Source organism: Narcine bancroftii, chromosome 1, assembly GCF_036971445.1.
Source record: "Narcine bancroftii isolate sNarBan1 chromosome 1, sNarBan1.hap1, whole genome shotgun sequence".
NCBI lineage: Eukaryota > Metazoa > Chordata > Chondrichthyes > Torpediniformes > Narcinidae > Narcine > Narcine bancroftii.
In genome coordinates, this window is record NC_091469.1 from 293,691,944 (window position 1) to 293,718,864 (window position 26,921).

The following is a 26,921-nucleotide window of genomic DNA, read 5'->3' on the forward strand; positions in this document are numbered from 1 at the left end:
GACCTGGGGGAAAGGAGGAAGAGAGTATCTGACCTGGGGGAAAGGAGGAAGAGAGTATCTGACCTGGGGGAAAGGAGGAAGAGAGTATCTGACCTGGGGGAAAGGAGGAAGAGAGTATCTGACCTGGGGGAAAGGAGGAAGAGAGTATCTGACCTGGGGGAAAGGAGGAAGAGAGTATCTGACCTGGGGGAAAGGAGGAAGAGAGTATCTGACCTGGGGGAAAGGAGGAAGAGAGTATCTGACCTGGGGGAAAGGAGGAAGAGAGTATCTGACCTGGGGGAAAGGAGGAAGAGAGTATCTGACCTGGGGGAAAGGAGGAAGAGAGTATCTGACCTGGGGGAAAGGAGGAAGAGAGTATCTGACCTGGGGGAAAGGAGGAAGAGAGTATCTGACCTGGGGGAAAGGAGGAAGAGAGAGTGTCTGACCTGGGGGAAGGAAGGGAGTATCTGACCTGGGGGAAATGGAGAGGAAAGAGTATCTGACCTGGTGGAAATGGGGGTGGGGGGGGGGGGAGAGAGAGAAAGGAAGTGTGTATCTGACCTGGGGGAAATGGGGGAGGGGAGAGAGTATCTGGCATAGGGGTGTGGGGGAAAAGGAAGGAAGTATCTAAACTGGGGGAAATGGGGGCGGGGGGGAGAAGTGTCTGACCTGGGGAAATGGGGGGGGGGGGGAAAAGAAAGGAGAAGTGTCTGACCTGGGGGAAATAGGGGTGTGGGAAGGAATCTGATCCTTGGAGATCAGAAAGGAGGGGGGGGGATCCTGCCCTGGGGAAAGATGGGATGGGGGAAAGGGAATATGAACTGACCTTGGTGCTTGGGCAAGATGACACCCTGGTGAAAGAGGTTGAGGCGAGGGGGCGAGAGCCGAGGGGTACGGACTTGAAGGGCCGACATGCCTGTTTCCGTGCTGTAAACGGTTATCTGGATATATGGGTATCGCTGTCTGAGGGGGGAGTGGGGGGCCCCGTATCTGCCCGCAAGCCGCCAGTTTCTCCTCCCTCCGGAGCTCCCAAGTGACGCTGCACTGAAGTAGTAAAACAGGAGACACCGTGACTGAAGTTAAAGTACGAAGCTGGGTAAACTCAGTAGGTCAAACAGCAAAGATACAGAACCAACGTTTCGGGCTTGAGCTCGTCATGAAGGTATAGGCGGGCGTGAGCGGGCTCAAGCTTGAAACCTTGGTTCTGTATCTTTGCTGTTTGACCTGCTGAGTTTCTCCAATTTTGTGTGTTTTTCTGCGCTGCATGAAGAGTTGTCCACTGACCCCCCTCCTCCACTCCTTCGATACTTTAGAATTGAGCTGTCTCGGAATTTATACTGAAACTTGCACATTTCGATCCAGGTCATCAAAGTTCAGCAAATAGTGCTGGGCGCCAGAAATGCCAACAGAGCCCGAATGATGAGACACCCGGCCCATCGGTGCCTGCACCTTGAAATCAGCTGGAACTTATTAAAGAGCGAACCCCACTAACAAACACGTTACCCCCCACCCCCAAACATTACGTCGAGTTGAAGTTTATCTTTTACGAAAAAAATACCTTACCGGGCTCGGCTTTTCCTTTTAATCACTCACTCGTATGTGGACGGGGACATGAAAATTACTTAAAGTATAGGAGTTCCATTGAACTGCTGTAATTTTCGTTGTCATTACACAGGCTGTGAGTTATTTCCTCTGTTTTTAAATGAAGAATCAAATCATTAAGATGCTGTCCTTCCTGGAGAAAAGTGAATATTTGTCCTTTGTACCGCCGCTGCCTTGAGATAGAATCCCGCGCCGGCTCGGCCCCTGCCGAAACTTCTCGGCCAATCAACAGGCGCCCGAATTCCTTGTGGCCAATCACAGCAAAGAGAACTTTCAGATAGGAATGTGAAATTGGCGGGGGGAAAGAACGCGCGCGCAAAAAAAAAGTGATTTAAAAATCATGCTAAGCTACAGCGATTACGTGTAGATTTTCCCTTGTCGAGTGCATGCACTTTTGGTTTCAATGTTGAGCCGCTTGTTTTTATTTTGTGCCTAACTGGTGAGTTAAAAGTTCATCCAAGGTTGTTTCGAACTGTTTTCATGTTCCCCCTTTACATTCACTATCACCACGTACAAGACAACTTATTTGTTGGATAACGTCTTTCCTGCGAGAAAATATTGGGGGTGGGAGCAGAGAATATTATTTCTAAACTAATAGTAGCACTTCGTAACTTGTTTACTTTGGCGCCATTTAGTTTTAATGGTGAATTGAAATTAGGGAAACGGGTGGCGCTGCGGGTTGCGAAAATTCCATCTTATTTGAAGTGGACGGCTGTTTGATCAGTTAAGTCGAAAGGAAATGAGAGTCCTTTACACATAATTTTGAACTATATTCTTTGTATCGAAATACTTCCTTTTGCGTGCAATCCAACTCTGACAACAGGCAGAGAAAATAATAACAATTCCAATAGTGCAGAATATAGAGAGTATATAATTACAATGCAGGAAACGTAGAGGTATAAAGATTCAGAAGTGGTTTGTTTGCCGAAAGCACGGGGCAGTAGTGAATGAGACATTCTGCCATGGATGTTGGTGACCTGGGGATGTATTGTGCTGGGGATCTGTTCTGGGATCCATGCTCTTTGTGATTTTTAAAAAAAAATGTTATAAATGACTTCATTGAAGAAGTGGAGGAGTGTGGCAGTATTTTTGCAGATTACAAAGGTTGGAGTTGTGGATAGTTCAGATAGTTGCAGTAGGTTACAGCAGAATGCAGAGTTGGGTGGAGAAGGGGTAGATGGAGTTTATGCCCTTTGAAGGTCAACTCTGAAGGTAGAGTATGTGGTTAATGGCAGGATTCTTAACAGTGTGGAGGAACCGAGTGATCTTGTGGTCCAGGTCCACATATCCCTCAGGATTGCCATGGTGAAGAAGGTGTATGGTGTCCATAATTGGAATACAGGTATGTGCTGTTTAACGTCCATTCGGGCAACGTCCAATCGCATATATGTCCATGGTCTCATAATTATTCAGTTACCATGTCAAGTCTGCAGCAATTTAGAAAAAGCATTCACTAGCTATAAGAATCTATATACTGTATTCCCACATTGATCCCACTGCCCTGCTCTCTCTCTCCACATCCCTGAGTCGGTGCCCACACTGATCCCACACCCTACTCTCTCTCCACAGTTCTGTATCCGTCCCCATATTGATCCCTACTTACAAATAAAAAGTTTGCAGGTACACTACAGTATACCATATAGCTTTGTTAGGAACTGTGTATGGTCGCACAACATCCACATCACACAATGTCCAATTTCTCAGAACATACTGTGGACGTTAAGCAGTACATACATGTATTGTGTTCAGTTCTGGTTGCCTCATTACAGGAATGCTGAAGAAGCTTTACAGAAGGTGCAGAGAAGATTTACCAGAATGTTGCCTGGACTGGAATATGTATTATCGAAAAAGCTTGTTGGAGCTGGAGCTTTTCTATTTGGGCCAACAAAGGCTCAGAGATGATTTAATAGATGTATATAAGATTATTAATAGGTGGACTTTTTTTCTTGGGGCAACACTAGAAACTACCAGAGGGCATTTGTTTAAGGTGAGTGGAGGAATGTTTTGGGGAGACGTGAGAGATAGGTTTTTTGGAATGCATTGCTCGGGATGGTGGTGGACGTTCGGGTTAGGGTTAGGTTCATTGATGGAAGGAATGTTATGGATGTGAGGTAGGGAAGGATTAGATTGTTGTGGAGTAAGTTCACATCAGTCAGCACAACATGGAAAGAGGGACGTGTATTGTGCTGTAAAGTTTTATGCTCTAGCGCAGTACAAGTGTAAGATCCATTTGAGAGAATTTTTAACATTAAGAAAGAAACTCGCCTTGAATCTGGAGGGTTGTGTTCTCAAGCACACATCTTTCCCTGATGGAAGGTGGGAGACTGGGGTACCATGTTATTTAATATTATGATAATGAGCTTATTGTCTTATGCATTGTAGAATGTACACATATAACAAAAATTTTACTTGCTGCAGCCAAACGTTAAAAAAAGTCTTGAATAGTATATATAAAATTAAAAAGAGTTAATAAATACAAAAGAAAAATACAAAAGCTGCACATGAGACTACTTAAGACTAGTCTAGAGTGGGTAGAGCATTGGCAGGAGGCAGAGATTGGAATGCAGGGATCATATTCTAGTTGGCTGCCTGTTGCTAGTAGTACACCACAGGGTTTGGTATTGGAGCTACTTCATTTTGTGCTGTCTATCATTGAGTTAGATTATGGATGAATGGTTTTTTGGTCAAGTTTGGAGATGATATGAAGATAGGTGGAGGAATAGGTAGTGTTGAGGAAAATAGATTAAGAAAATGGGAAGAGAAGTGGTAAATGAAATTCAATGTTGGGAAGTGTACTTTGGACAAAATGATAAATGGGCAGTCTATTTGTAAATGGGGAGAAACATGAAAATTTACAAATTCAAAGGGACTTGGGAATCCTCGTTCAGGATATCCTGAAAGTAAACTTGCAGACTGGGTCAGTATTGAAGAAGACAAATGCAATGCTGGCATTCATTTCGAGAGGAATAGAATACAAGTGCGGGGATGTGATGTTCAGGATTTATGGGACACTACTGAGATCTCACTTGGGCTCGTTTAAGAAATGATGTACTGACGTTCGAAAAGGTTCAGAGGAGGTTCACTAGGATGATTCTGGGAATTAAAGGGTTATCATATGAGAAACGTTTGATGGCTCTTTGCCTGAATGTTGGAATTTAGGGGAGTGAGGTACATCTCATTGAAACATTTAGAATGTTGAAAGGAATAGACAGAGTTGATGTAGAATGGTTGTTTTCCCTGGAGGGAGAGTCTAGGACACAACATCAGGATTGAAGGGTGTCCTCTTAGAACAGAGATGAGGTGGAATTTCTTTAGCCAGATGGTGGTGAATATGTGGTTGTGGAGGCCAAGCTGTTGGATGAATTTAAGGCAGAGATTGATGAGGTTCTTGTTTAGCCAGGGCATCAAAGGTTTTGGGAGAAGGCCAGGTAGTGGGGCTGAGTGGGGAAATGGCAAGGCAGATTTGATGGGCTGAAAAGTCTGTTTCTGCTCATTGTGGTCTAAATATTCCCAATTGCAAGAAAAATAAACAGTGTAATGTAGACTGTCCTTTTCTTGGTGTCAAAGTATCATAGAGCCAGCAGTTGATGGAGGGTTTTTGTGATGGTCTGGGCTGCATTTAGCACTTTCTGCATTTCTTGCAGTCTCGTGCAGAGCAGTTCCTGGAAAGCATACTTTCTATAATAAGCTTGTTAAAGTTGGCAAGAGTCCTTGGGGATCTGCTGAATTTCCTCAGCCTCCAGTGTCTTTTCTTGGTTGTGACATTGTGATTAGTGATATGTACTCCAAAAAAGGGATGTGTGCTCCTCTCTGTTTCCTGAAATCAATGACCAGCTCCTTTGTTTTGCAGACATTGAAGAAGATGTATCCAAGCACCATGTGACCAGAATATCTCCTTGTCTCTGTCTCACTTTCGAGATCTGGCCTATGAAGCTGGTGTCATCTGTAAATGCAAAGAGTTCAAACAGAGTTTGGCCACACAGACATGAGTGTACAGAGAGTACTTAAGGGGCTGAGCACGTAGCCTTGTGACACATTAGTGTTCAGATTTACTTTGGAGGAAGTGTTGACACCAATCCTCACTGCTTGGGGTCTGCAGATTAGGAAGATAAGGATCCAGTGGCAGGCAATGCATTTTACATTTTTATTCTTTCCCAGCCAGAGAAAATCTTCCTCAAGTCCCCTTTTAATCTCTTACCCCCACCCCAAAACCTATGCCCTTTGGTGACACTTGCTCCTAGGAAAAGTTTCTCATTCAATTTTGTGTAACTGTCAAGTCCTCTAAGAAAAACAAGTCCAGCCAATCCAGTCTCTCGTGATAGCTAAATGCTCTATCCTGGGCAATATCTGTGTGAAGGTCCTTTCGATTTCCCCCAGTTCAATCGCATCCTTCTTAAAGGTTGGTGATCACAATTACTCAGTATCAATTGAATCATAACCTCCTGATTTTATCTCTGATATCTTGGCAAATGAAGGCAAATCCTATTTGACTCCTTACTTTATCTGCCCTACTACCTTCTGGGTTCCTTAGACAATACAATAAGGACCCTTCGTTTCTCAATACTTTTTAAGTTCCTTTTGCCGGGGCCAGACATTTTCTCCCTCCTGAAAGTTCTTGTCAAACTCAGAAGCTGGGAGAACAGAGTCACTGAAGCTGTGGGGGTTTGTGAGGGTGCATCATTGTTTTCCCTTTCGAGGTAAGTATAGAAGGCATTGAGCTCATCGGGAAGAGATGTATTGCAGTTAGTGATGCCACCTTGTTTTGCTTTATTAGGTGTGATGGCATTTAAACCCTGCTGAAGCTGCTGAGCAAATACAATTTTCCTGTAGCCGATGCAAAGAGATATCATTGGTTGTACAAGCTCTGGGTATCTGGGATTGTAGAAAGAACGGTAACAAAGTAAGCCTTGCATTTTTTTCAAGTTCAGCGCAATGCCAATAGTAAAACACAATGCTGGAGAAACTCAACAGGTCATACAGCTTACTTTATGCAATAAAGATATATAACTAATGTTCTGGGCCTCAGCCCTTCATCAAGGAATGAGCAAAATGTAGGCAGGAGCCTGAATGAAATAGTGAGGGGGGGGGGGAGAGGGGCAAGGAGGAGGGACAAGGGGTGAAGTACAGGTCCAGAAGCAAGAGGAAATAGGTGGATAAAGGAGGGAAGGCACAAGAGAAAACAGGGGGAAGGGGGACAGCTCTGTGAATGGAGGGGGAAAGTGGTGGAAAGTAGGATGGGGAAGAGAGGGAGAACAGGGAGTGGGCTATCAGAAACTGGAGAAGTCGATGTTAATGCTATCAGGTTGGGAAGTACCCAGATTGAATATGAGGTATTGCTCCTCCAATTTACAGGTGGCCCTGGTTTGGCAATGTATGAGGCCATGGACTGATATGCCAGCATGGGAGTGGGGCACAATATTAAAATGATTCGCCTCTGGAAGATCCCTGTCATTGGTGTGGACAGATCGAAGGTGCTCAGCACACCAATCTCCCAGTAGAATGCTTCCACAGATTCAAAAGTGTTGCTTCACCTGGAAGGGCTTTTTGGGTCCTTGAATGGTGGACAGGCAGGGGTGTGGGTGCATGTGCGGCACTTCCTGTGATCACAGGTGAAGGTGCCAAGGGGGTGATTATTGGGAATGGATCAATGGACAACGGAGTTATGGAGGGAACGGTCCCAATGGAAGGTGAAAATGAGAAGATGTGTCTAGGACAGGTCAGGCTGCATCTGCAGGAAGAGAAACAAAGTCAGCGTTTCAGGGCAGAGACCTTCATTAGAACAGAAAAGGAGAAATAAGAGGATTTGTAAAACTGCTGGGACGGGGTAGAGTAAAACTCGAGGTAAATGTGGAATAAGATGTGTAATGGAAGATTTAAACCGTGGTTTTTTAATTTTGCCGCCTTTGCTTCTGCAAGGTTGAGAACCTGCTTGTAGTTTTTTACTTTTGCAGCCTTTGCTTCTCTCTCTCTCTTTCTTTGGCTTGGCTTCACGAACAAAGATTTATGGAGGGGTATGTCCACGTCTGCTGCAGGCTTGTTGGTGACTGACAAGTCCGATGCGGGACAGGGAGGCACGGTTGCAAGAGAAAATTCCACCGAGGGGCCAGAGATGCAGTTATCTGACGAAAGGACATCTGTGTACCAAGAACATTTAATCTTCCTGCTTGTTTTGGTCACAGACTGTCAGAGGCCTAGCCTTGATGCAAAGTAAACCATTGTATTCAAAGTGATAAGCTGAAAATTATGTTATTTGATAGAAACCTAGCATGCTAGCTTGCTCGCTTATCTTTCTTGCTGTGCTGGGAATAGGTGCTTGGGTAAGCAGTTTTTGGGTAATATAAGCCATGGTCCTGCTACTGAAGTTTGAGACTCTTCGAGAGGTGGCAATATCTCTCAGCAAGAAGAAGAACTTCTAGAGTCCAGCCAACGTCCCGGTCGGGGGAGGTGGAGAAGCTGCTACTGGCGCCCCGACAACCTACTACAAGTGTGCAGTTGTTGCCTCGCTTCGGCAGTTGGGACCAGTCCAGGCGTTGATAAATATAGTTGGGAAGGGCTTGCATATTGTAGTTTGAAATCAGCTTTTGAATTTGTAATAAACATTTGTATAACTGAACTGCTCTTGGTGTGTGTGTCTATTTTCTTTCCGTCGCTCAAACACTGACCAATCTAAAATGAACAAAATGAGAGGTACAAGTTTACCCAAGACAAGCTGTAAAGAATATTAACAATGAGTGAATGGGAGCAGCTAAAGTGAGAACACAGACAAAAGGTCATGGGAGTTGCAAACTGCAGAAGGACAGGCCCAACAGATCTGGCTGATTGCATTCTCCATTCCATACAAACTGTTGATTGATACAGACTGAGAAATGGTTATCCGAAGTACCAGGTCCAGAAGACTGCAATGTGTCCGGACAGAAGAGATGCTCCTCAAGCTTATATTGGGCCTCTGAGAGTACAGAGTTGGAGTGGGATGCAGAATTAAAATAGAAGACCACAGGAAGTTCAGGGTCACCCCTGCCGACTGAATACAAAGTGATCACCCAATCTGTTTTCTCCATCATAGAAGGGGCCAAATTGTGAACACTGAATGCATTGCACAAAATTGAAAGAAATGCCTCTTTAATTCTCTTTTTCAGTTTTGATGTCCTTGGACTGAAACATTAACTCTGTTTCTCTTCCCACAGATAGTATCTGATCTGTTGATTGCCAACATTCAGTATTATCTAAATTTCTGTTGTCACATCAATAGCCAGAATTCAGGTTCATCTCCACCTGAATTTCAATAATTACAATGTACCACAACAATTTCAGTATAAACACAAGATTCAGTTGCTTTTATAAATCAAAGGGAATGCTAATTCATCAATGTACAACTGAGGTGGGATTATGTAACTGTTTAAACAGCTATGTTAAATTTAAATGTTTAAAATTTAAATTTAGACACAGCATGAAAACAGGCCTTTTTTTTGGCTCATGTGCCCAAGCCGCCCAATTGACTATAACCACTGGCACATTTTGAATGGTGGGCAGAAACCAGAGCACCCGAAGGAAACCCACGCGGACACGAGGAGAACATACAAACTCCTTACAAACAGCGCGGGATTCGAACCCTAGTCCCGGTTGCTGGCACTGTAGCAGTTGCATGAACCACAACTCTAACCTTTCCTCCCTACGGTGGAGATTTTCTGAGATAATGTTGTCATATTACTTCAGAGTTGGTTCCTCAGAATCGAGGGTGACTTGCTCTGGTTCTGTAATAATCAATTAATGTCCAATATTGGACAGAAGTGTTGATCTCAGAAGAAGCAGAAGGTGCCTGATGGGGCAGGGTAGATGAATAATTCGCAGAGTGGTACATTCCTATCATTTATGTGGTTTCTGTGTGCTCCCAAAGCAGAGCTGTCATTTCCACCCTCAATGCTCACTTTCACATTGACCAATCATGGGCCAGGAATTCCCAGGGATCTGTTGGGACGTTGCAATCTCTGAAGGAAACTGAAAACATTCTTTAATCAGAATCAAAATTTATAGTCACGAATATGTGACGAAATTTGTTTTGCAGCAGGATCACAGAATATTTATGTAAACCATCTTGCAAAATAAATAAAAATAGTGCAAGGAAAAAAAAAGTAAGGCACAGTCTGTAGTTCATTGTCCAATCAGGAATATGATGGCAGAGGGGAAGGAGCCGTCCTTTTGGTGCTGAGTGGTTGTCTTCAACCTCCTTTATCTTTTCCCCGATGGTAGCAGAGTGAAGAGGGCATGGCCTGGGGGGTGGGGATCCTTAATGATTGTGTTCCGTGTAGATGTTCTCGACGGTGGGGTGAGTTTTGCCAGTGTTGAGTTTCTCATGTGTTTTTGGAACTGCAAACCCTTCAAGCAAGTGGAGAACATTCCAACACACATTTGATTTGTGCCCTTTTTAAAGACCTTGGGTATCAGGTTCGCCTGCTGTATGACCTGCCTATGGAGCCATAATATTTGTGCAACTGTCCACTTGAATTTCTGGACAATGGAAACTCTTAAGATGTTGATGTTGGGGATTTCAAGGGGTAACACAATTAAATGTCAATGGTAGGTGGTGAGACTGCTCAAGAAGATGGTCAGTTTAATGAATTTTGTTGCCTTTTTACATTAGTTCTCCATCTCTGTTAGTTTTTTTTTGCAGTAAGTATAAATACAGTGTGGATACTGGTCTCTGAACAAAGTGCATTCATATTTTAAGGAAGGTCATTTAATGTTTTTGATCATTTATTATCACCTCGGAAGAAAATAGAATGATTTATTTGATATTTTGTAATACAGTAAATGTAATTTGTTTTTTTTGACAGTATTTCATAGAAGATAGTATGCAAGTTCAAGATCATAGAGTTAAAGATTTATATAATTTAGAACTCCATGAAATGCTATACACATTCAACCTCTGAGAATATAGACATTATTGCAGCTGTGTAGAAGGGATAAGAAAAGTCAACATTTCTTTTTGTTTTGTTTTATTTGTTTTCAGACATTTGTGGACATTGCTCTCAAGGCTGTATTCATTGTTCATCCGTCATTGTCTCTGAACTGAATGGGTAGTTTGGAGTCAACTACATTGGTGAGTCTGGAATCCCACATTGATCAAATGTCATCGTAAGGGTGTCATGGAGGGATGCTGGATCAAAGATCCAGTAACTTGACCACTACTCTATTGCCTTCCTATTACTATTCAAACTTGGATGAACATATTAGTGAAATAAAGCGACATACACCCTGCCAAGTTGTTCATGTAAATGGTAGATTTTTTCCAAATGTGTTTTATGAGCAAAATATGACCTGTTAATTTACTGCAACACATCCATCATTTATAGATAAATCCATGATATCTGAAAAACTTCATCTAAAAGAGGCTTGCTGCCAGCTGCAAAGAAAATCTACGGATGCTGCACGATCCGCAAAATTCCTGCAGTATTATGTGCGTAGCTCCAGTTTTCCAGTATCCCGTCTCTTCTGTTTACCTTTAAAACATACTCGGGATCATTTGCCTTTCATTTGAAAATCATTGGATATACAATTATTTCATAGAATTCATTGCAAATTTCAATGAGGCAGAAATATTTATTATAACGTATTTCAAATATATATTTTTAAAAGTAATCTTGTTACAACTAAATCTAAATCAATTTGTTCTGCATTTCAGAAACCTACCTGAAGGTGGCAGAATTGAATCACAACCACAAAATCTTTTAAAACAGAGCCATTACTTTAAAGACAATACACAGTGCATAAAAATAAAGACAATTACTATTTATGATAGCATTTTAAATAAGTCAATACATTGAAGCAGAATATTTTGTTTGTTAAGTATTCTTGTGTAGTCCCAATTTAATAGCAAGAGATTATATTCATGCAGTGCTTTTGTCGTGAAATAAAGCATGGCTCCTGGTACTTGAAGAAAGGAATGAATATGAAGAAAATAAATAATGAGGGTATAAATATACCTTCAGCCAGAACAGGTCCGAAGGGGTGAAAAGCTAGGATTAAAAAGATGGTTTTCCAAGGGGAGGTGAGAAGTGAAGCCATAGAATGGATGAAGAATATTCCAGTTTGGCCATAGAGACTGATATTTCTGCCAAGAATGGTGAGGCGAGGAGAAGGGAAATGTAAAAATGCAAGAAACAGAGAACCAAAGGATGTGGGGAAGGAATATAAAAAATGAGATTGGAGTCATAAAGGCTTCTTATTGACGAGGATGAGGATTTAAAATTGCAGGATTTAAAATCGATGAAAATAAAGGCAAAATAATCTGAGACCATAAGATTGTGCAAAAGCCAGATCTCTTTCAGATAGAGTTGACAGGACATGTTGCAAGTTATAAACTGATGGAAGGTGGAGGTCTCGTTTGGAGATGGCAAAAAAATGGAAAAAAAAATTAAACGAGTCAATGTGAGACCAGTTGAAAGATAAGTAATGTTGGGAAAGCAGCAAACAAGACAATCTTGTTGTGGATTGTAAAGCTAATCTCTCTTTTTCAGGCCACTAAGGCTCTGACAGGATTGTTCAGTCTGATTGACTGATCAGAGAGCAATGGTCTTCCATTAATTTTAAATGAGATAAAAATGGGCATACAATCCTCCAGAGTGCCACACAGAAGGTGAAGGTAATAATCCCCTGAAATCTGAATAAACATTTGACATAAATAATGTAGATTATATTTGTCCCTTTGCATCAGGCATCCGGGGGTTTAGTCAGAACATGCGATCAGAGGTTAGCCAATTAATGGCTCACTCATATCAGTGAGTTATAGGTAGATATTTGACAATTGATTTGCAAAAGACCACTTGCTTTCCTTTCATATTGGAAGTGGTCTGTGGAAGATAAACAATGAAGGGGTGAGAAAGAGGAATAATTTGTTTAATTTGCTCACCCAAACACTGAGTAGTTTTTGCTGCATTATTTTTCATGTATCTGTAAATGTATTTTTGGAGCACTTTTTTTGGATTATTTTATCTGCATTTGCCAATCAGATAACATGTTCTCTTAAAAAAAAATGCTAGTAATGTTTGGCAAGATTACTCTTCTCCAGAAATGAAAATTCACTGTTGGGTAATGTTCCATGATAGCAACCCAGCCAAAAACTGGAACGAGTGGAATCTATCCCAAGTTTTAGTTTCAGCAAGAATTCAAAATCCTAACCCAATCTTTGTGAGCCAAGAACTCTGTCAGAGTGACTAGACCAGTCAAGGAAAATATCTTTAACTATTTAATAACAGATGAGGAGTCACATGGTGGAGTAGTGGCCAGTAGGGGAATACCAGCCCTCTCCAGAACAGAAGAAATAAAGTGAAGAAAATAAAGTTCAAGAAATACAAAACATAAGAAATAAAAGATAAAGTTGTAGAGAAAAGAAAGAAAATGGCACCCAAGAAGGAAATGGTAAAAACAACGGGGAAAAAAAGAAGATGAAAAGACACTGGAAGAGAAAGGAGAAGGCCTTACCTGCGTGAAGAAACAGGGAGCCATCGTGGAGAAGAGAGCCTGTTCTCCGAGATTGGTGACGATCCCACAGAGTAACGACCCCCCCCCCACCCCCGACCGCTGGACTGCAAAAATGGCTCCCTGAGCCAAACAAAAGTACGCAGTGTGCTTACTAAGGAGAAGGAGAACACCGACGAGAGGAGGGCTCAGCCGAGGAGTGGGCAAACACAACGCCACCAGCTGAGGGAAGCCCAACACCAGGGCTCTCAGCAGGAAGAAGAGGAAAGTGACAGGAAAGGGAGTGAAAGGAAAGAAGAGCAGCAGGAAGAGGCCCAACAGATGAGTAGCCCAGAAGAAGAGGACCAACAGCAAGAAGCCAAGCAAGAAGCCCAGAAAAGTGAGACAAGCAACTCATCAGGAAAGTCAGAAGAGACACAGATACAAGGAAGAGAAGAAGAAGACACAAACACAGGTGCAGACACAGAAGAAGAGGAAGAAAAAGACCAAAATCTGCACAGAGAAATAGAAGGTAAAACAGATGGACAGAATATAAAGTTTTTTTCAAGAACAAATGAGAGCATTAAAAGAATGGTTGACATTAGAATTTAGTGAAATGAAAAGAAGAATGAAAAGTACAGAAGAAAAAGTGAGTAGAATAGAGCTGGTCATGACAGAAATAGGGAAAAGATTAGAAAATGTGGAAGAACGAGAAATGGCTGTAGAAGTGGAAGTGAATGACTTAAGAAGAAAATTGGAAAAAAGTGATAAAAAAAGTTAGTCACAAGAGTTGTTAGCTCAGAAAATTGATATGTTGGAAAATTATAGTAGACGAAACAACATAAAGATAGTGGGCCTAAAGGAAGACGAAGAAGGCACAGATATTAAAGAATTTATAAAAGAATGGATCCCCAAGGTCCTGGGAATGACAGAAATACAGGAAGGAATGGAAATAGAAAGGGCACACAGAACACTAGCTCCGAAACCACAGACACATGAAAAACCAAGATCTGTTTTAGTAAAATTTTTGAGATATACAACAAGAGAAAATATTCTGGAGCGGGCAAGGAATAAAATTAGAGAAGACGATAAACCATTGGAATACACGGGTCAAAAAATACTTTTTTATCCAGACATAAGTTTTGAACTCTTAAAGAAGAGGAAGGAGTTTAATACAGCAAAATTGATCCTATGGAAAAAATGTTATAAATTTATGTTAAGACATCCAGCTGTGCTTAAAGTACTTATCCCTGGGGAGCAAAACAGGCTCTTTTTGGATCTGGAGGAAGGACGAGAATTTGCAGAATGGCTCCAGGACAGAAGGAGAGGTGAAGAGATGTAACAAGAATAAAGAACGGCAATAAAATATATATAAAGATGTAAAAATAATGTATATGTAAGAACTAAAGAAGGGAAAGAGAAGGGAAGAAAGGAAATAAGGGGGAAAAAAGAGGGTGAACTTTGTTATATGCATTTTTTTAAAAAAAAGTCTTCTCGGGGGGTTGGGTGGGAGAGAATAACCATCACTGCAAAATCAGTTGATGCTTGTGAGTGGGTTGCAATCCAAATGGAGTGGGGAGATGTTGTTGCCCGGCAAGGGATAAGGGGCAACTCAGAGGGGAGGACATTTGGGGCTAAGGGAATATTGGATGTGGGAGTTGTTGAAGTATTTTATGTTTTAAATGTGTTGTCATACATTGAGTTTAAAAAGGGAAAACTGAGAGATGAAAATGGGGAAAAGGGGGATGGTGGTGGTGAGGAAGTGGAAATGAGGTGTAAACAGGATATGAGATGGCCACGTTGAACTATATGACTATAAATATTAATGGAATGCATAACCAAATTAAACAGAAGAGGCTATTAAATTTACTGATAAAAGAAAAAAAGATATAGCATTTGTGCAGGAAACACATCTAACTGAAGTGGAACATAATAAATTAAAGAGAGACTGGGTAGGACACGTAGCGGCAGCATCATATAATTCAAAAGCCAGAGGTGTAGCTATATTAATAAATAAAAATGTACCAATCAAAATAGAGGAGGAAATAATAGATCCAGCAGGGAGGTATGTAATGATAAAGTGTCAAATATATTCAGAATTTCAGAATTTGCTCAATATATATGCACCTAATGAAGAGGATCAAAAGTTTATGCAAGATATTTTTTTGAAGATTGTAGATACGCAGGGGAATATATTGATAGGAGGGGATTTTAACCTAAATTTGGATCCAATGTTGGATAAAACTGGACAAAACACTAGCAAAAAGAATAAAGTGGCCAAATTTATGGTTAAATCAATGCAGGAAATGAAACTTATGGATATATGGAGGAGGCAGCACCCAAGGGAGAAGGAATACTCATATTATTTGAGTAGGCATAAAACATACTCAAGGATTGATTTGTTTTTGCTGTCGGCCCATATTCAAGGGAGAGTTAGAAAAACTGAATATAAAGCTAGATTGCTATCTGATTATTCACCCCTGTTATTAGCAATAGAACTGGAGGACATCCCACCAAGAACATATAGATGGAAGTTAAACTCCGTGCTACTTAAAAGACAGGAATTTAGAGAATTTATTGAATGCCAAATTAAAATGTACTTTGAAATAAATACGGAATCAGTGAAAGACAAATTTATATTATGGGATGCAATGAAAGCCTTCATTAGAGGGCAGTTATTAAGTTATGTAACTAAGATGAAAAAGGACTACAATCGGGAAATAGAACAGTTGGAAAGGGAGATAGTAAGTACAGAAAAGGAACTAGTAAAAAGGGATGATATAACAAAAAGAAGAGAATTGGCGGACAAAAAAATAAAATATGAAACATTACAAACGTTTGAGGTGGAGAAGAACATTATGAAAATAAAGCAAAAGTATTATGAACTAGGAGAAAAAACACAAAATATTAGCCTTGCAACTTAAAACAGAACAAGCTAAAAAAAAAACTGTATTGGCATCAAGGAAAAAGGTCAAACAAATTGCATATAATCCAATGGAGGTTAATGAGAACTTTAAGGAATTTTATGAACAATTATACCAAACTGAGAACGAGGGGAAAGATGATGAAATAGAAGAGTTTTTAGCTAAAATTGAACTGCCGAAATTGCAAGAAGAGGAACAAAACAAACTGATAAAACCATTTGAAACAGAGGAAGTACAGGATATATTAAAAAAACTGCTGAACAATAAAATGCCTGGAGAGGATGGATTCCCAATCGAATTCTATAAAACATTTAAAGAGTTATTAATTCCTCCTCTCCAGGAAGTAATGAACCAGGTAGAAGAAACACAAAACTTGCCAGATTCATGTAAGACAGCAATAATTACAGTAATACCAAAGAAGGGGAAGGATCCATTAACACCAGCATCATATAGACCAATATCGCTACTTAATTCAGATTATAAGATAATAGCAAAATTATTAGCAAACAGATTGGCTGACTGTGCACCAAAAATAGTAAAACTAGATCAAAGTGGATTTATTAAGAAAAGATGAACAGCGGATAATGTCTGTAAATTTATTTAATTCATGCAGTTCAAGGAAATAAGATGGCAACAGTGGCTGTTGCTTTAGACGCAGAAAAAGCCTTTGACAGGGTAGAATGGAATTATTTATTCAAATTATTACAGAGGTTCAATCTACCAGAAAACATATTAATTGGATTAAAGCATTATATAATGGACCATTGGCGAAGGTAACAGTAAATGAATATGTTTCAAACCAATTTAAATTAAGTAGGTCAACTAGGCAGGGATGTCCATTATCTCCCTCACTGTTTGCTTTAGCAATAGAACCATTGGCAGAACTGATAAGAACAGAAAATAAAATAAAAGGGATAAAAATAAAGGAGGATGAGTATAAAATCAGTTTATTTGCAGATGACATCATAGTATACTTAACAGAACCAGAAATATCAATAAAAGAACTAAATAAGAAATTGAAGGAGTATGGAGAAATATTGGGATACAAGATCAACGCAAATAAAAGTGAAGTGATGCCAATGAGTAATGCAGATTATACAGAATTTAAAAAAGAATCACCATTTAAATGGCAAACACAAGCAATCCGATACCTAGGTATTAGGTTAGATAATAATTTAAGCCACTTGTACAAATTAAATTATCAGCCACTAATAAAGAAATTGCAGGAAGACTTAGAACATTGGAAAGAATTACCGCTAACGTTGATAGGGAGGGTAAATTGCATTAAAATGAATGTCTTCCCAAGGATACAATACTTATTTCAATCGTTACCAATTCCCTTAACAGAGAAATTCTTTAATGAACGAAAGAGAATAATAAGGAAATTTTCATGGAAAGGTGGGAAAGCAAGGATAGTGTTAGATAAATTAACAGAGAGGTACAACCAAGGTGGTTTGCAGTTACCAAACTTTAAAAATTATTATAGAGCAGCACAATTAAGGTATTTATCAGATTTTTATCAGACAAGGGAAACACCAGATTGGACTAAGATAGAGCGAGATAAAATAGGGGAGAAGGTATCGGAACATATACTTTATAAGCGGGATGAAAAACTGGTACGATATAAAAGCTCACCAGTATTGCATCATTTACTCAATATATGGAAGAAGATTCACTTAGAAAGGAAAAAAAACCAAATTATCAAATACCAAAATTATTATTGACGCAAAATCAGCTAATTCCTTTTAACCATAACTTTTCCTTTAGAGAATGGGAGAGAAAAGGAATTAAAAGAATAGAAAATTGTTTTTTGGGAAATAATTTACTAACATTTGAATAATTGAAGTACAAATATGGAATAACTCATGGTACAATGTTTGCATACCACCAACTGAAAGCCTTCTTAAAGGATAAATTGGGAAACAGACTGAGATTACCAGAAGGAAGCAGCTTTGAATATGTGATTACAGACACAATGATAATTAAAAGATTTATAATGAACATGTACATCAAGCTGCAAGATAAGGAAAATGATGAGATAAGCTATAAACCCAAACAAATGTGGGAAAAGGATTTAAACATAAAGATAAAAAATGAAACATGGGAAAACTTATGTTCTGGAACAATGAAGAATATAATAAATGCAAGGTTACAGATGATACAGTATAATTGGTTACACAGGTTATATATCATGCCCCAAAAGTTAAAAAAATGGAATCCAACATTATCAGGCAGATGTTTTCGCAGTAAGAAGGAAATGGGAAAAACAGTACATGCAATTTGGGCATGTGAGAAAGTGAAAAAAGTTTTGGGAAGATCTAAATCAGGTATTAAATAAAATCACAAAAAACAACATACCAAAAAATCCAGAGATCTTTCTTCTACGTAATATAAGAAGTAAGGAATTAGGCCTCAAACTGGATGAAGCACAAAAAAGATTTATTATGATAGCCTTAACTGTAGCAAAAAAATGTATAATGTCAACTTGGAAATCGGAAGAGAGCCTGAGAATACAGCAATGGTACATGAAAATGAATAAATGTATTCCATTGGAAAAAATAACATATAATTTAAAAAATAAAGTCACATTATTTGAACAAATTTGGGAACGTACATGGCACATAACAGAGAGGGGTTTCCTCGGACCTCCACCCCCTAAAATGATAAGAAGGCAAAATGATTTGATCTAGTGTGTAAAAGTAGATGACACATTTTTCTTGTTTATTTTTTATTGTGTGATGACATTGATTAATGGTTTTATTGTATTGTATATGTTGAATGTTTATTGGTTTTGGAGGGGGGAGGGAAGGTAGGGGGGAAGGGGAGAAAATGCCACTGTGTATATTTAAGAGGGAAATGTTTGGATGTATTTTGGTTGATATGGTTCACAGTGTGAAAAATAAAAAAATTGTAAAAAAAACTATTTAAAAACAATAATTTTATAACATTAATAAATCTGCTTTGTCTTTCAACAAACAGGAAGGTGGCTTTTTTAAAATCATTTTACCATGCAATTTCTCCAATCTCAAACCAAAATGTACACAAATAACTGAATAAAATCTGGAATATGCTCTTTAATAACATCTGAATTGTTTTATTACAAATTTAAAACAGCCAATCAGGGGCAAATAAATGAAAAAAGTGTCTTTATCCCAACATTATGGAGGGAACTGTACATTCTCTTCCTCTAAGACACAATGTCAAACTCTGGCCCGCGGGCCAAATTTGGCCCGTGATATAATTATATTTGGCCCGCAAGATCATTTCAAAAATGTATTAGAGGTGGCCCGCTGGCCGCCGTGCCAGTATAGTGCATGCATAGTAATACAACAAATCCCAGAATGCATTGGCATCAGCCCGCTAGTCGCCCCCACCTCCTCTGTTTACTTTGCAGGGTCTCACCGTGGACTCTGGTTTTGGGGCCTGGCCAGTGTCAGGGGAAGCCAAGGCCGCTTCCCAGCGCCCGGAACCGGAGGCCTCGGGCTTGACCTCGCCAGGACCGTTGTCCACTCCCTCTCCCTGCCGCAGGCCGACCCGCGAATCACGGTGATGGGGCCGCTGATCACCCTAGATGCCGCCCTGCAGCGAGAGCCGATGCCCCCACACTGTCGTGTCCCCCCGCCCGCCCCCACACCGCAGCGTGGCCTGGCCGGTGTCAGGGGAAGCCAAGGCCGCTTCCCAGCGCCCGGAGCCGGAGGCCTCGGACCTGACCTCGCCAGGACCGTTGCCCACTCCCCCTCCCTGCCACAGGCCGACCTGCGACTCACGGTGACGGGGCCGCTGATCCGCCGAGATGCCGCCCTGCAGCGAGAGCCGATGCCCCTGCACTGTCATTGTCCAACCCGATCGCCCGCAAACCCCGCCCTCCCGCACACAGGCCTGAGTAAGGATAATGAACTTTAATCTCAGGATAAAACGATCTTCCAATAGTTTCATGTCACAGTGATAAATATATTCCTGGTTAAAAATGGTCCTGCACCTGGATACAAGTTCATTAGGCATAAAACTTGAAAAGTGTGTAAATCAAAGGATATCTTTACCAATGGAAAAAGGGCATGGCAAATAACCCTGCTAGAGTTCATGCCCACAATCAGTCACCCATTTGATTGTTTCAGGAATCATGTTATTCTCCCACATTCTCAATAGCCCTCAGATTTTACTATTCGCCAGCACACTAGCAACATTTGACAAATCCTCTATAGAGAAATATTATTTATTGAATATTTTATTTCTCATTTGTTAATGCTTCTGGAAAGAGTTTATCCAAAACTATTATTAAACATTTATTTTAATAAGAAAAAGTTTAACATTACATATGTTGAAAGAAGAGAAAACATGCAGATGTTGTTGAAAATTTTCAATAAATATTTAGTTCAGCCCTCGACTTAGTCCAAGTTTTTAATTTTGGCCCTCCGTGAATTTGAATTTGACACCCCTGCTCTAAGAGAAGCTCCAGTGTTGTGCCCTCTCTAGTACAGCATTGTTGCTAATGGAAGCTTTCCTAGATGCACTTAACAAATTTCACCCTATCTAAGCCCTTTGCATAACTGTGATCCAGAAAATATTAGGTTTAAAATATTCCAGTAACACTTACCCTTGCATTTATTTGCAATCTCCCTACATATCCTCTCCTCCAATTCCTGCTGACTATTGCAATACATAAGTACCATGAAAGTGATCGTTCCTTTCTTTCTGAATTTTACCTAAGTAGTCTCAAGAGATAATTCTCCAAGAATATCCTCTCAAAGCTATGTCACAATCTTCTTCATCAAAAAGGCAAACCCCCTCCTCTCTCACATATACTTCTATCACACTAGATTTGTACCTTCGAAGATTGAGCTGCCACTTTTGCCCATGATTCTGTTATGGTTACAATATCCCAGTCCCCTGAGCCAATCCAGATCCTGAGATCATCCACTTCCCCAGTTAAATATCTTGCATGGAAATAAATATAGTTTAAACCACTGGTTTTTGCCTTCTCTTAGGTGTGTTCATGCCTGTCCTGTCTACTACACTTGCTCACTTTGACAGCTGTATTTTCCCCCAACTTCTCATCTGCTTCTTCTCTTCTCTGGGCTTCACTTTCTTGACAATCTGGTTCAAATTCTCCCAAGTAGTCTTTTCAATTCTCCCTGCCAGGACATTGGTTCACCTCCAGTTCAGATGTAATCTGTCCCTCTTGTGCTGTTTACCACTGTCCCAGAAAAGATCTAAAAACCTGAATCCCTTTACCCTGCAAAAGCTCCTCAGCCATTCATTCATCTGGCCTTTTCTTCTGCTAACTTCTCTCTCATGTGGCACTAGGAATAATCCAGAGATTATTCCCCGAGAGATTCTGCATTTCCTAACTTCCTACATTCACTCAGCAAGACCTCCTTCCTTTCCTCCTTATGTCATTGATACCAAAGTGCTAACTGATGCAACGATTCAAACTAGACAAAGGAGATTAATATAAAAACACAGAATTACTGGATGAACTCAGCAGGTCTCGCAGCATAAATAAGATAAATAACTGACGTTTTGGACTTGAGCCCCTCTTTAAGGTATAGATGGTGCGAGATCTGCTGAGTTCCTCCCACATTTCTGTGGTTTTACTACAATCACAGCACTGCCGATTTTGTATTTCACTCAAGGGAAATTAATGCTCCTGACCACACTCGATCATGAGTTATGAAAGGTTAAATAGGTTAGGACTTTATTCCCTGGAGTGTAGAAGAATGAGGGGAGATTTGATAGAGGTATTTGAAATTATGAGGGGGATAGACAGAGTAAATGTAGATAGGCTTTTTCTATTGTGAGAAGATGAGATATAAACCAGAGGACACGGGTTAAGAGTTAAAGGGGAGAATTTTATGGCAAACTTCTTCATACAGAGTGGTGAATGTGGGCTAATTTTTAACATTTAAGAAGAATTTGGGCAGGTACATGGATGGGAGGGATTTGAAAGGTTATGAACAGGGTGTAGGTCAGTGGGACGGGAAAAAAATGGTTCGGCATGGACTATAAGGGCTAAAATGGCCTGTTTTTGTGTTATAGTGTTCAATGATTCTATGATAAAAGTTGCATTAGTGCAGTGCAAACTATTTTCTCTCAATGGAAACATATTTTCTAACTAACCCTCGTTGAAATCAGGGATTTACCACATGGAATATTGGCACCCATGTTTCTATGGTAGGCTTGTGAACTAATGTGCCAGAGCATTAGTCATGATACAGCTGCAATGCTTCATTTATTCCTTTTTGAAAGATGATAGTGACATCATTGAAAATGAGATGAGATAGTGCATGCTGGGAAACTGGGAAAAATAAACCAGGACTGGGGGTTAGGTGATGAAATTATAACTGCTGGCGAGCCTTTTTTGTGATTGCATCGACACAAAGATGTTGACTTGGAGATCTTTTCTTCCTTGTAATTTTGTCCCGGGTATGGGTGCAAAATAGAGTTGCAAGGGTCTTGCATCAGGCATATGAATGATATAGCTTTCCCAAAGGAGTTGACTGTGCATTTAGGGCCTCACTCTAAGGATGTTGGATTGGAAGAGGGTGCTGACATTGTGGTACTTTCTGGTTCATATGGTTTTCTCTAAAGCAGTGATTCACACTGAATTGTCCCAATAAATCTGCCCTAAAAACCATCCTTGTGTGAGTGTAGTCAGCTCGTCAAGAGCTCACTGACAGTAGTTGCATTGCAGCCACGTTGATCATCTTTACAGGTGATCTCAATTTCCAGTTTGCTATGAGCCATCAGAATCTATGACTAATTCCTTTTCCTGGTATACTTCAAACACCATGTGTAGGCTGCTTTTATAAATGAGCCTACATACACTGAGAATCTCTCAGGTACCTGATAAGAACATCATTAATGCTGTCCATTTACTCATATGGAGCACAGGTTCAATTTGAAGGAGTAAATTTTATGGCTGAGACAAGCTGAGTTGACACAGACCAAGGATTGAACTGGGGATTTGGCTCAGTATCCATTGGATTGACAAAAGAGCCAGCGGGAGATTCCAACCTTTAGATTTTAAAACTGACAACACATTTAATTTAAAATCGTTTTTTATCCAATTGTGAAAAAATTGCATTAAAGAAACAAACTGCTACAATGAGAGTAATGATATTTAGATATCTCTAACCTGGATCTGTTATGAATGTTAACAAGTGAACATAAATTAAATGTAAGACTGTAATTTTAACCTCTGGGCTTAGGCAATCACTAACAGCTCTAACTTGAATTCTCCATGCCCTCTGATCCACTCAGATGGATAACTGCCTTTTAATTCACTTATTGCGTCCATTATCCAATATACACAGGAAAACCACATCGCCTGATGACATCTGTAAATATTGGGAGGGAATATTCTTTCATCTATCCCATCTATTCTATATGGACACTGACAGCCTCTCACCCACTTAATAAAACTCTGAAGATTAATGGCTAAAACTGATGTCATTGGTTGTGCTTTCCAGACCAAAGCAGGCAGTTTCAGAGGGTATGACCCCAATTTTCCCTTTTGAATAACTGTGCAGTGCTTTTGTGTTTGACCCATTGTAGTTTCTAAAAATAATAAAATAAACTTTACATAATATTCCTGTTATTACTTATCATTGGTTCTTGAATATTTGCTTTCATTTTTATTTTTATTTACTACATTTTGGTCAGCAGTTTTATTACTTCCTTTGTTTAAAAAACATCATTTTGGGAAATCCACCCATTTTGAGTATCAAATGTTAGTATTCAGCACTTTCGGATCAAAGGAACAGATTGATTTCTTTCACTACCTGAAAATTAATTTTCAGCTCACGCTTAGAAAAGTTTGTACTTTTGCATAAATGTGAGCTTTTCCTTTTTTTGGCTCACAGTCAGATTTGGAATTTTTATTCCAAATGTTAGAATTCTTAGATACACTAGGGGAAGTCAGTTCTGCAATTGCTCAGTGAAGGTATGGAATTTCCATTCACTTTTGCATGAGAATCCCACCCTTTGAAACAGCAGGGAGCAAATAGGAATGGTATTGCTAGAGGAGGGCAGAAGGATGCCAGCATGAGGTTGGAAGAGGAGCTGAGAATTTCTGTGTCATATTTGGTGCAGGAAAGAGTGAAAATGTTAATTGAAGGGAGATACCAGTGAACCACTTTCAAATGAGAGTAGAGAGGAGTAAAACACGAAAGTCTGCAGACATCGTGATTGAAGTCAAAACACAATGCTGGAGAAACTCTGCAGGTCAAACAGTGTACTTTATATATATACATGACTAATGATTTGGGCTTGGCCCTTCATCAAGGTATGATCAAAATGGTGGGGGAGGGGGTAGAGCACAGTCCCACAGGCAGGAGGGTGAGGGAGGGAGGGAGGGGAGATGGCACTGTGAATGGAGAAGATAAGGGGTGGAGAGCTGAAGAGAGGGAGAATGGGGAGTGGGCCAGCAGAAACCAGAGAAGTAGATGCTAATCCCATCCAGTTGGAGAGTGCCCAGACGGAATATTAGGTATTGCTCCTCCAATTTATGGGTGGTCTTGGTTTGACAGTACATGAGGCCATGGACAGACATGTCAGCACAGAAGTGGAGCACAGAATTGAATGAAATGAAAGTCAAATGGGAAAGATATCAATAAGATAAAAAGAGTGCAGAGAAGATTACTAGGATGTTGCCTGGACTTCAGGAACTTAGTTACAGGGAAATGTTAAATTGATTAGGACTTTAATCCCTGGAGCATAGAAGAATGAAGGGCAATTTGATAGAGGTATTTAAAATTATAAGGGGGAAATAGACAGTAAATGTAGATAGGTGTTTTCCACTGAGGATAGGTGAGATACAAACCAGAGGACATGGGTTAAGAGTGAAAGGGAAAAAGATTAGGGGGATCTTCTTCACACAGAGAGTTGTGCTAGTGTAAAATGAGCTGCCAGATGAGGTGGTAAATGTGAGCTCCATTTTAACATTTAAGAAGAATTTGGACAGGTACATGAATGGGGGAGGTATGGAGGGCTATGGGGTGGGTGCAGGTCATTAGGACGAGGGAAAAAAACAAAATGATTCAGCACAGACGAAGGGGCGAAGTGGCCTGTTTCTGTGCTGTGATGTTCTATGGGAGAATGTCAACATATTGAAACTTAATCAGTGACACCAACATTGTGTTTACAAGAGCAAATCTGAGGGTGGATGTTCATTCTACCATCCAATACGTGGTTTGAACCTGATCTTGTGTGCTATTGAATTTCATGACTTGTTCTTGACAATAAATCCTGATTCTGACCTAGGTGGAATTTTCATACTTTCTCCAAGATCATGTGGGTTTCTCCCATGTGCCAAAGGCATACTGGTAAGTTAATTGGCCACTGTACATTACTCCCATTATAGGTAAATTGGAAAAGAATTAGAAGGTTGTTTATATGTGAAAGATAAAATAAATGTCAGGGTTGCTCAAAAAAAGGAAGAGGGAATGGGACAAATAGTATTATTTTCTGGGAGCCAGCATGGATTTAGTGGGCTGTGTGGCCTCCTTGTGGAGTTATTTATATGAGGTAAGACACAAGTAGGAATGTAATGGAATACTTCACTTACCAGGATGATCAACTCTGAAGAATCTTATGACCATCATCATTCATAAGATGTTTGACTGGGACCCAGTCCACAACCCTGAACATTCAATTCCTCTAGAAGACTGGCTGCAGTATGTATTGTCCATAATACAGAGACATACGGCATGAGACTTTAGGGTACTTGAAAGCACAAGATAAAATCAGCCGAAGTCAGAGTGGTTTGCTCCAAGGGAGCAGAACAGGCAAAGGAGAGTCAGTAAATGTTGTTTACTTGGTTTTTCAGAAGGCCTTTGACAAAGTGCTGCACATCAGACTGATATACAAAAGAGAAGCCAATGGTTTTACGGGTAAAGTACCAGCATGGATTGAAGATTGCCTTTGTAGCAAAGGGCAAAGGGTGGGAATAAAGGGGGCCTTTTCTGGCTGGCTGACGGTGGCTTGTGGTGTTCCGTAAGAGTTGGTGTTGGGTCCATAACTTTTCAAGCTGCATGTAAATGATTTAGATGATGGAATTGATGGCGTTGGGGCCAAATTTGAAGAGGATATGAAGAAAGGTGGAAGGGCAAGTCGGGCTGAAGAAATAGGGGTTGTGCAGAGAAGGATATTTTGAAAGAATGGGCAAAGAAGTGGCAGATATAATCCAGCATCAGGAATCCTTTCTAATTTTGTGTACCTTAATCAAGCCACTTCTCAGCTTTCACCGCCCCACAGAAAACAAACCCAGTGCTTCCAGTCTCTGCCTAGCTGATTCACTGCATCCTGAGCAACATGCTGCTGAATCTTATTTGCACCATCTCAGTGCAATTACCTCCTCCTCAAATGTACTCGAGATGTGGATGATCTAATGATTTATAAAGTTGTACCATAAACTCTCTGCCCCCAAGCCCATCTGCTCTAACCTTGTCAGAGGTCTTACTGAAGTTCTTTCAGACAACATGTGTACTTTCCTCATCAGCACTTTGTCACCTCAAAAAATCCAGGTAACCTTGTTCGTTAGGACATCTCCTCACAAAGCTATGCTGATGACCACTGACCAATCCCTGCCTCTCCAAGTGCAGATCAATCCTGTTCCTTAGATTTTTTTTACAATCATTTTCATACCATTGATATCAGACTCATTCCAATAATTTACTTACTCTTGCATCATTTTTTAAAATGCAACACAAAACGGAGATGTCTATTGCTTTGAAGGGTCGGGGAAGTGGTCAATGCAAATCCAACCAGATGCCGCTTCCCCTCCAGGTAACACAAGCTTAAATTGGAACTATATTCCTGTACCTTCAGCATTGTTGGGTCGAAGAATGTACCTTCATCAAAAGGACTGACATGTTTCAGCAAGGTGGTTCACTGTCACCTTCTCAATGGCAATTAAAATAGATATTAAATATTTGCCTTGACAATAATTAATGAATTAACACA

At 40.3% G+C, this 26,921-nt stretch overlaps 1 long non-coding RNA gene across 4 annotated transcripts in view; it reads left to right on the plus strand.

Annotated features, from left to right (window-relative positions):
* Window positions 1–26,921, plus strand: part of LOC138746536 (uncharacterized) — a 37,542-nt gene that overhangs the window by 2,782 nt on the left and 7,839 nt on the right. For 3 of the 4 annotated variants that reach the window (XR_011347010.1, XR_011347012.1, XR_011347011.1), the window contains exons 2-4: window positions 1,342–6,481; window positions 10,589–10,678; window positions 25,221–25,282. This is a non-coding gene — a long non-coding RNA (uncharacterized lncRNA). The remainder of the gene's footprint in view (window positions 1–1,341; window positions 6,482–10,588; window positions 10,679–25,220; window positions 25,283–26,921) is intronic. The other variant, XR_011347013.1, reaches the window with a different exon arrangement.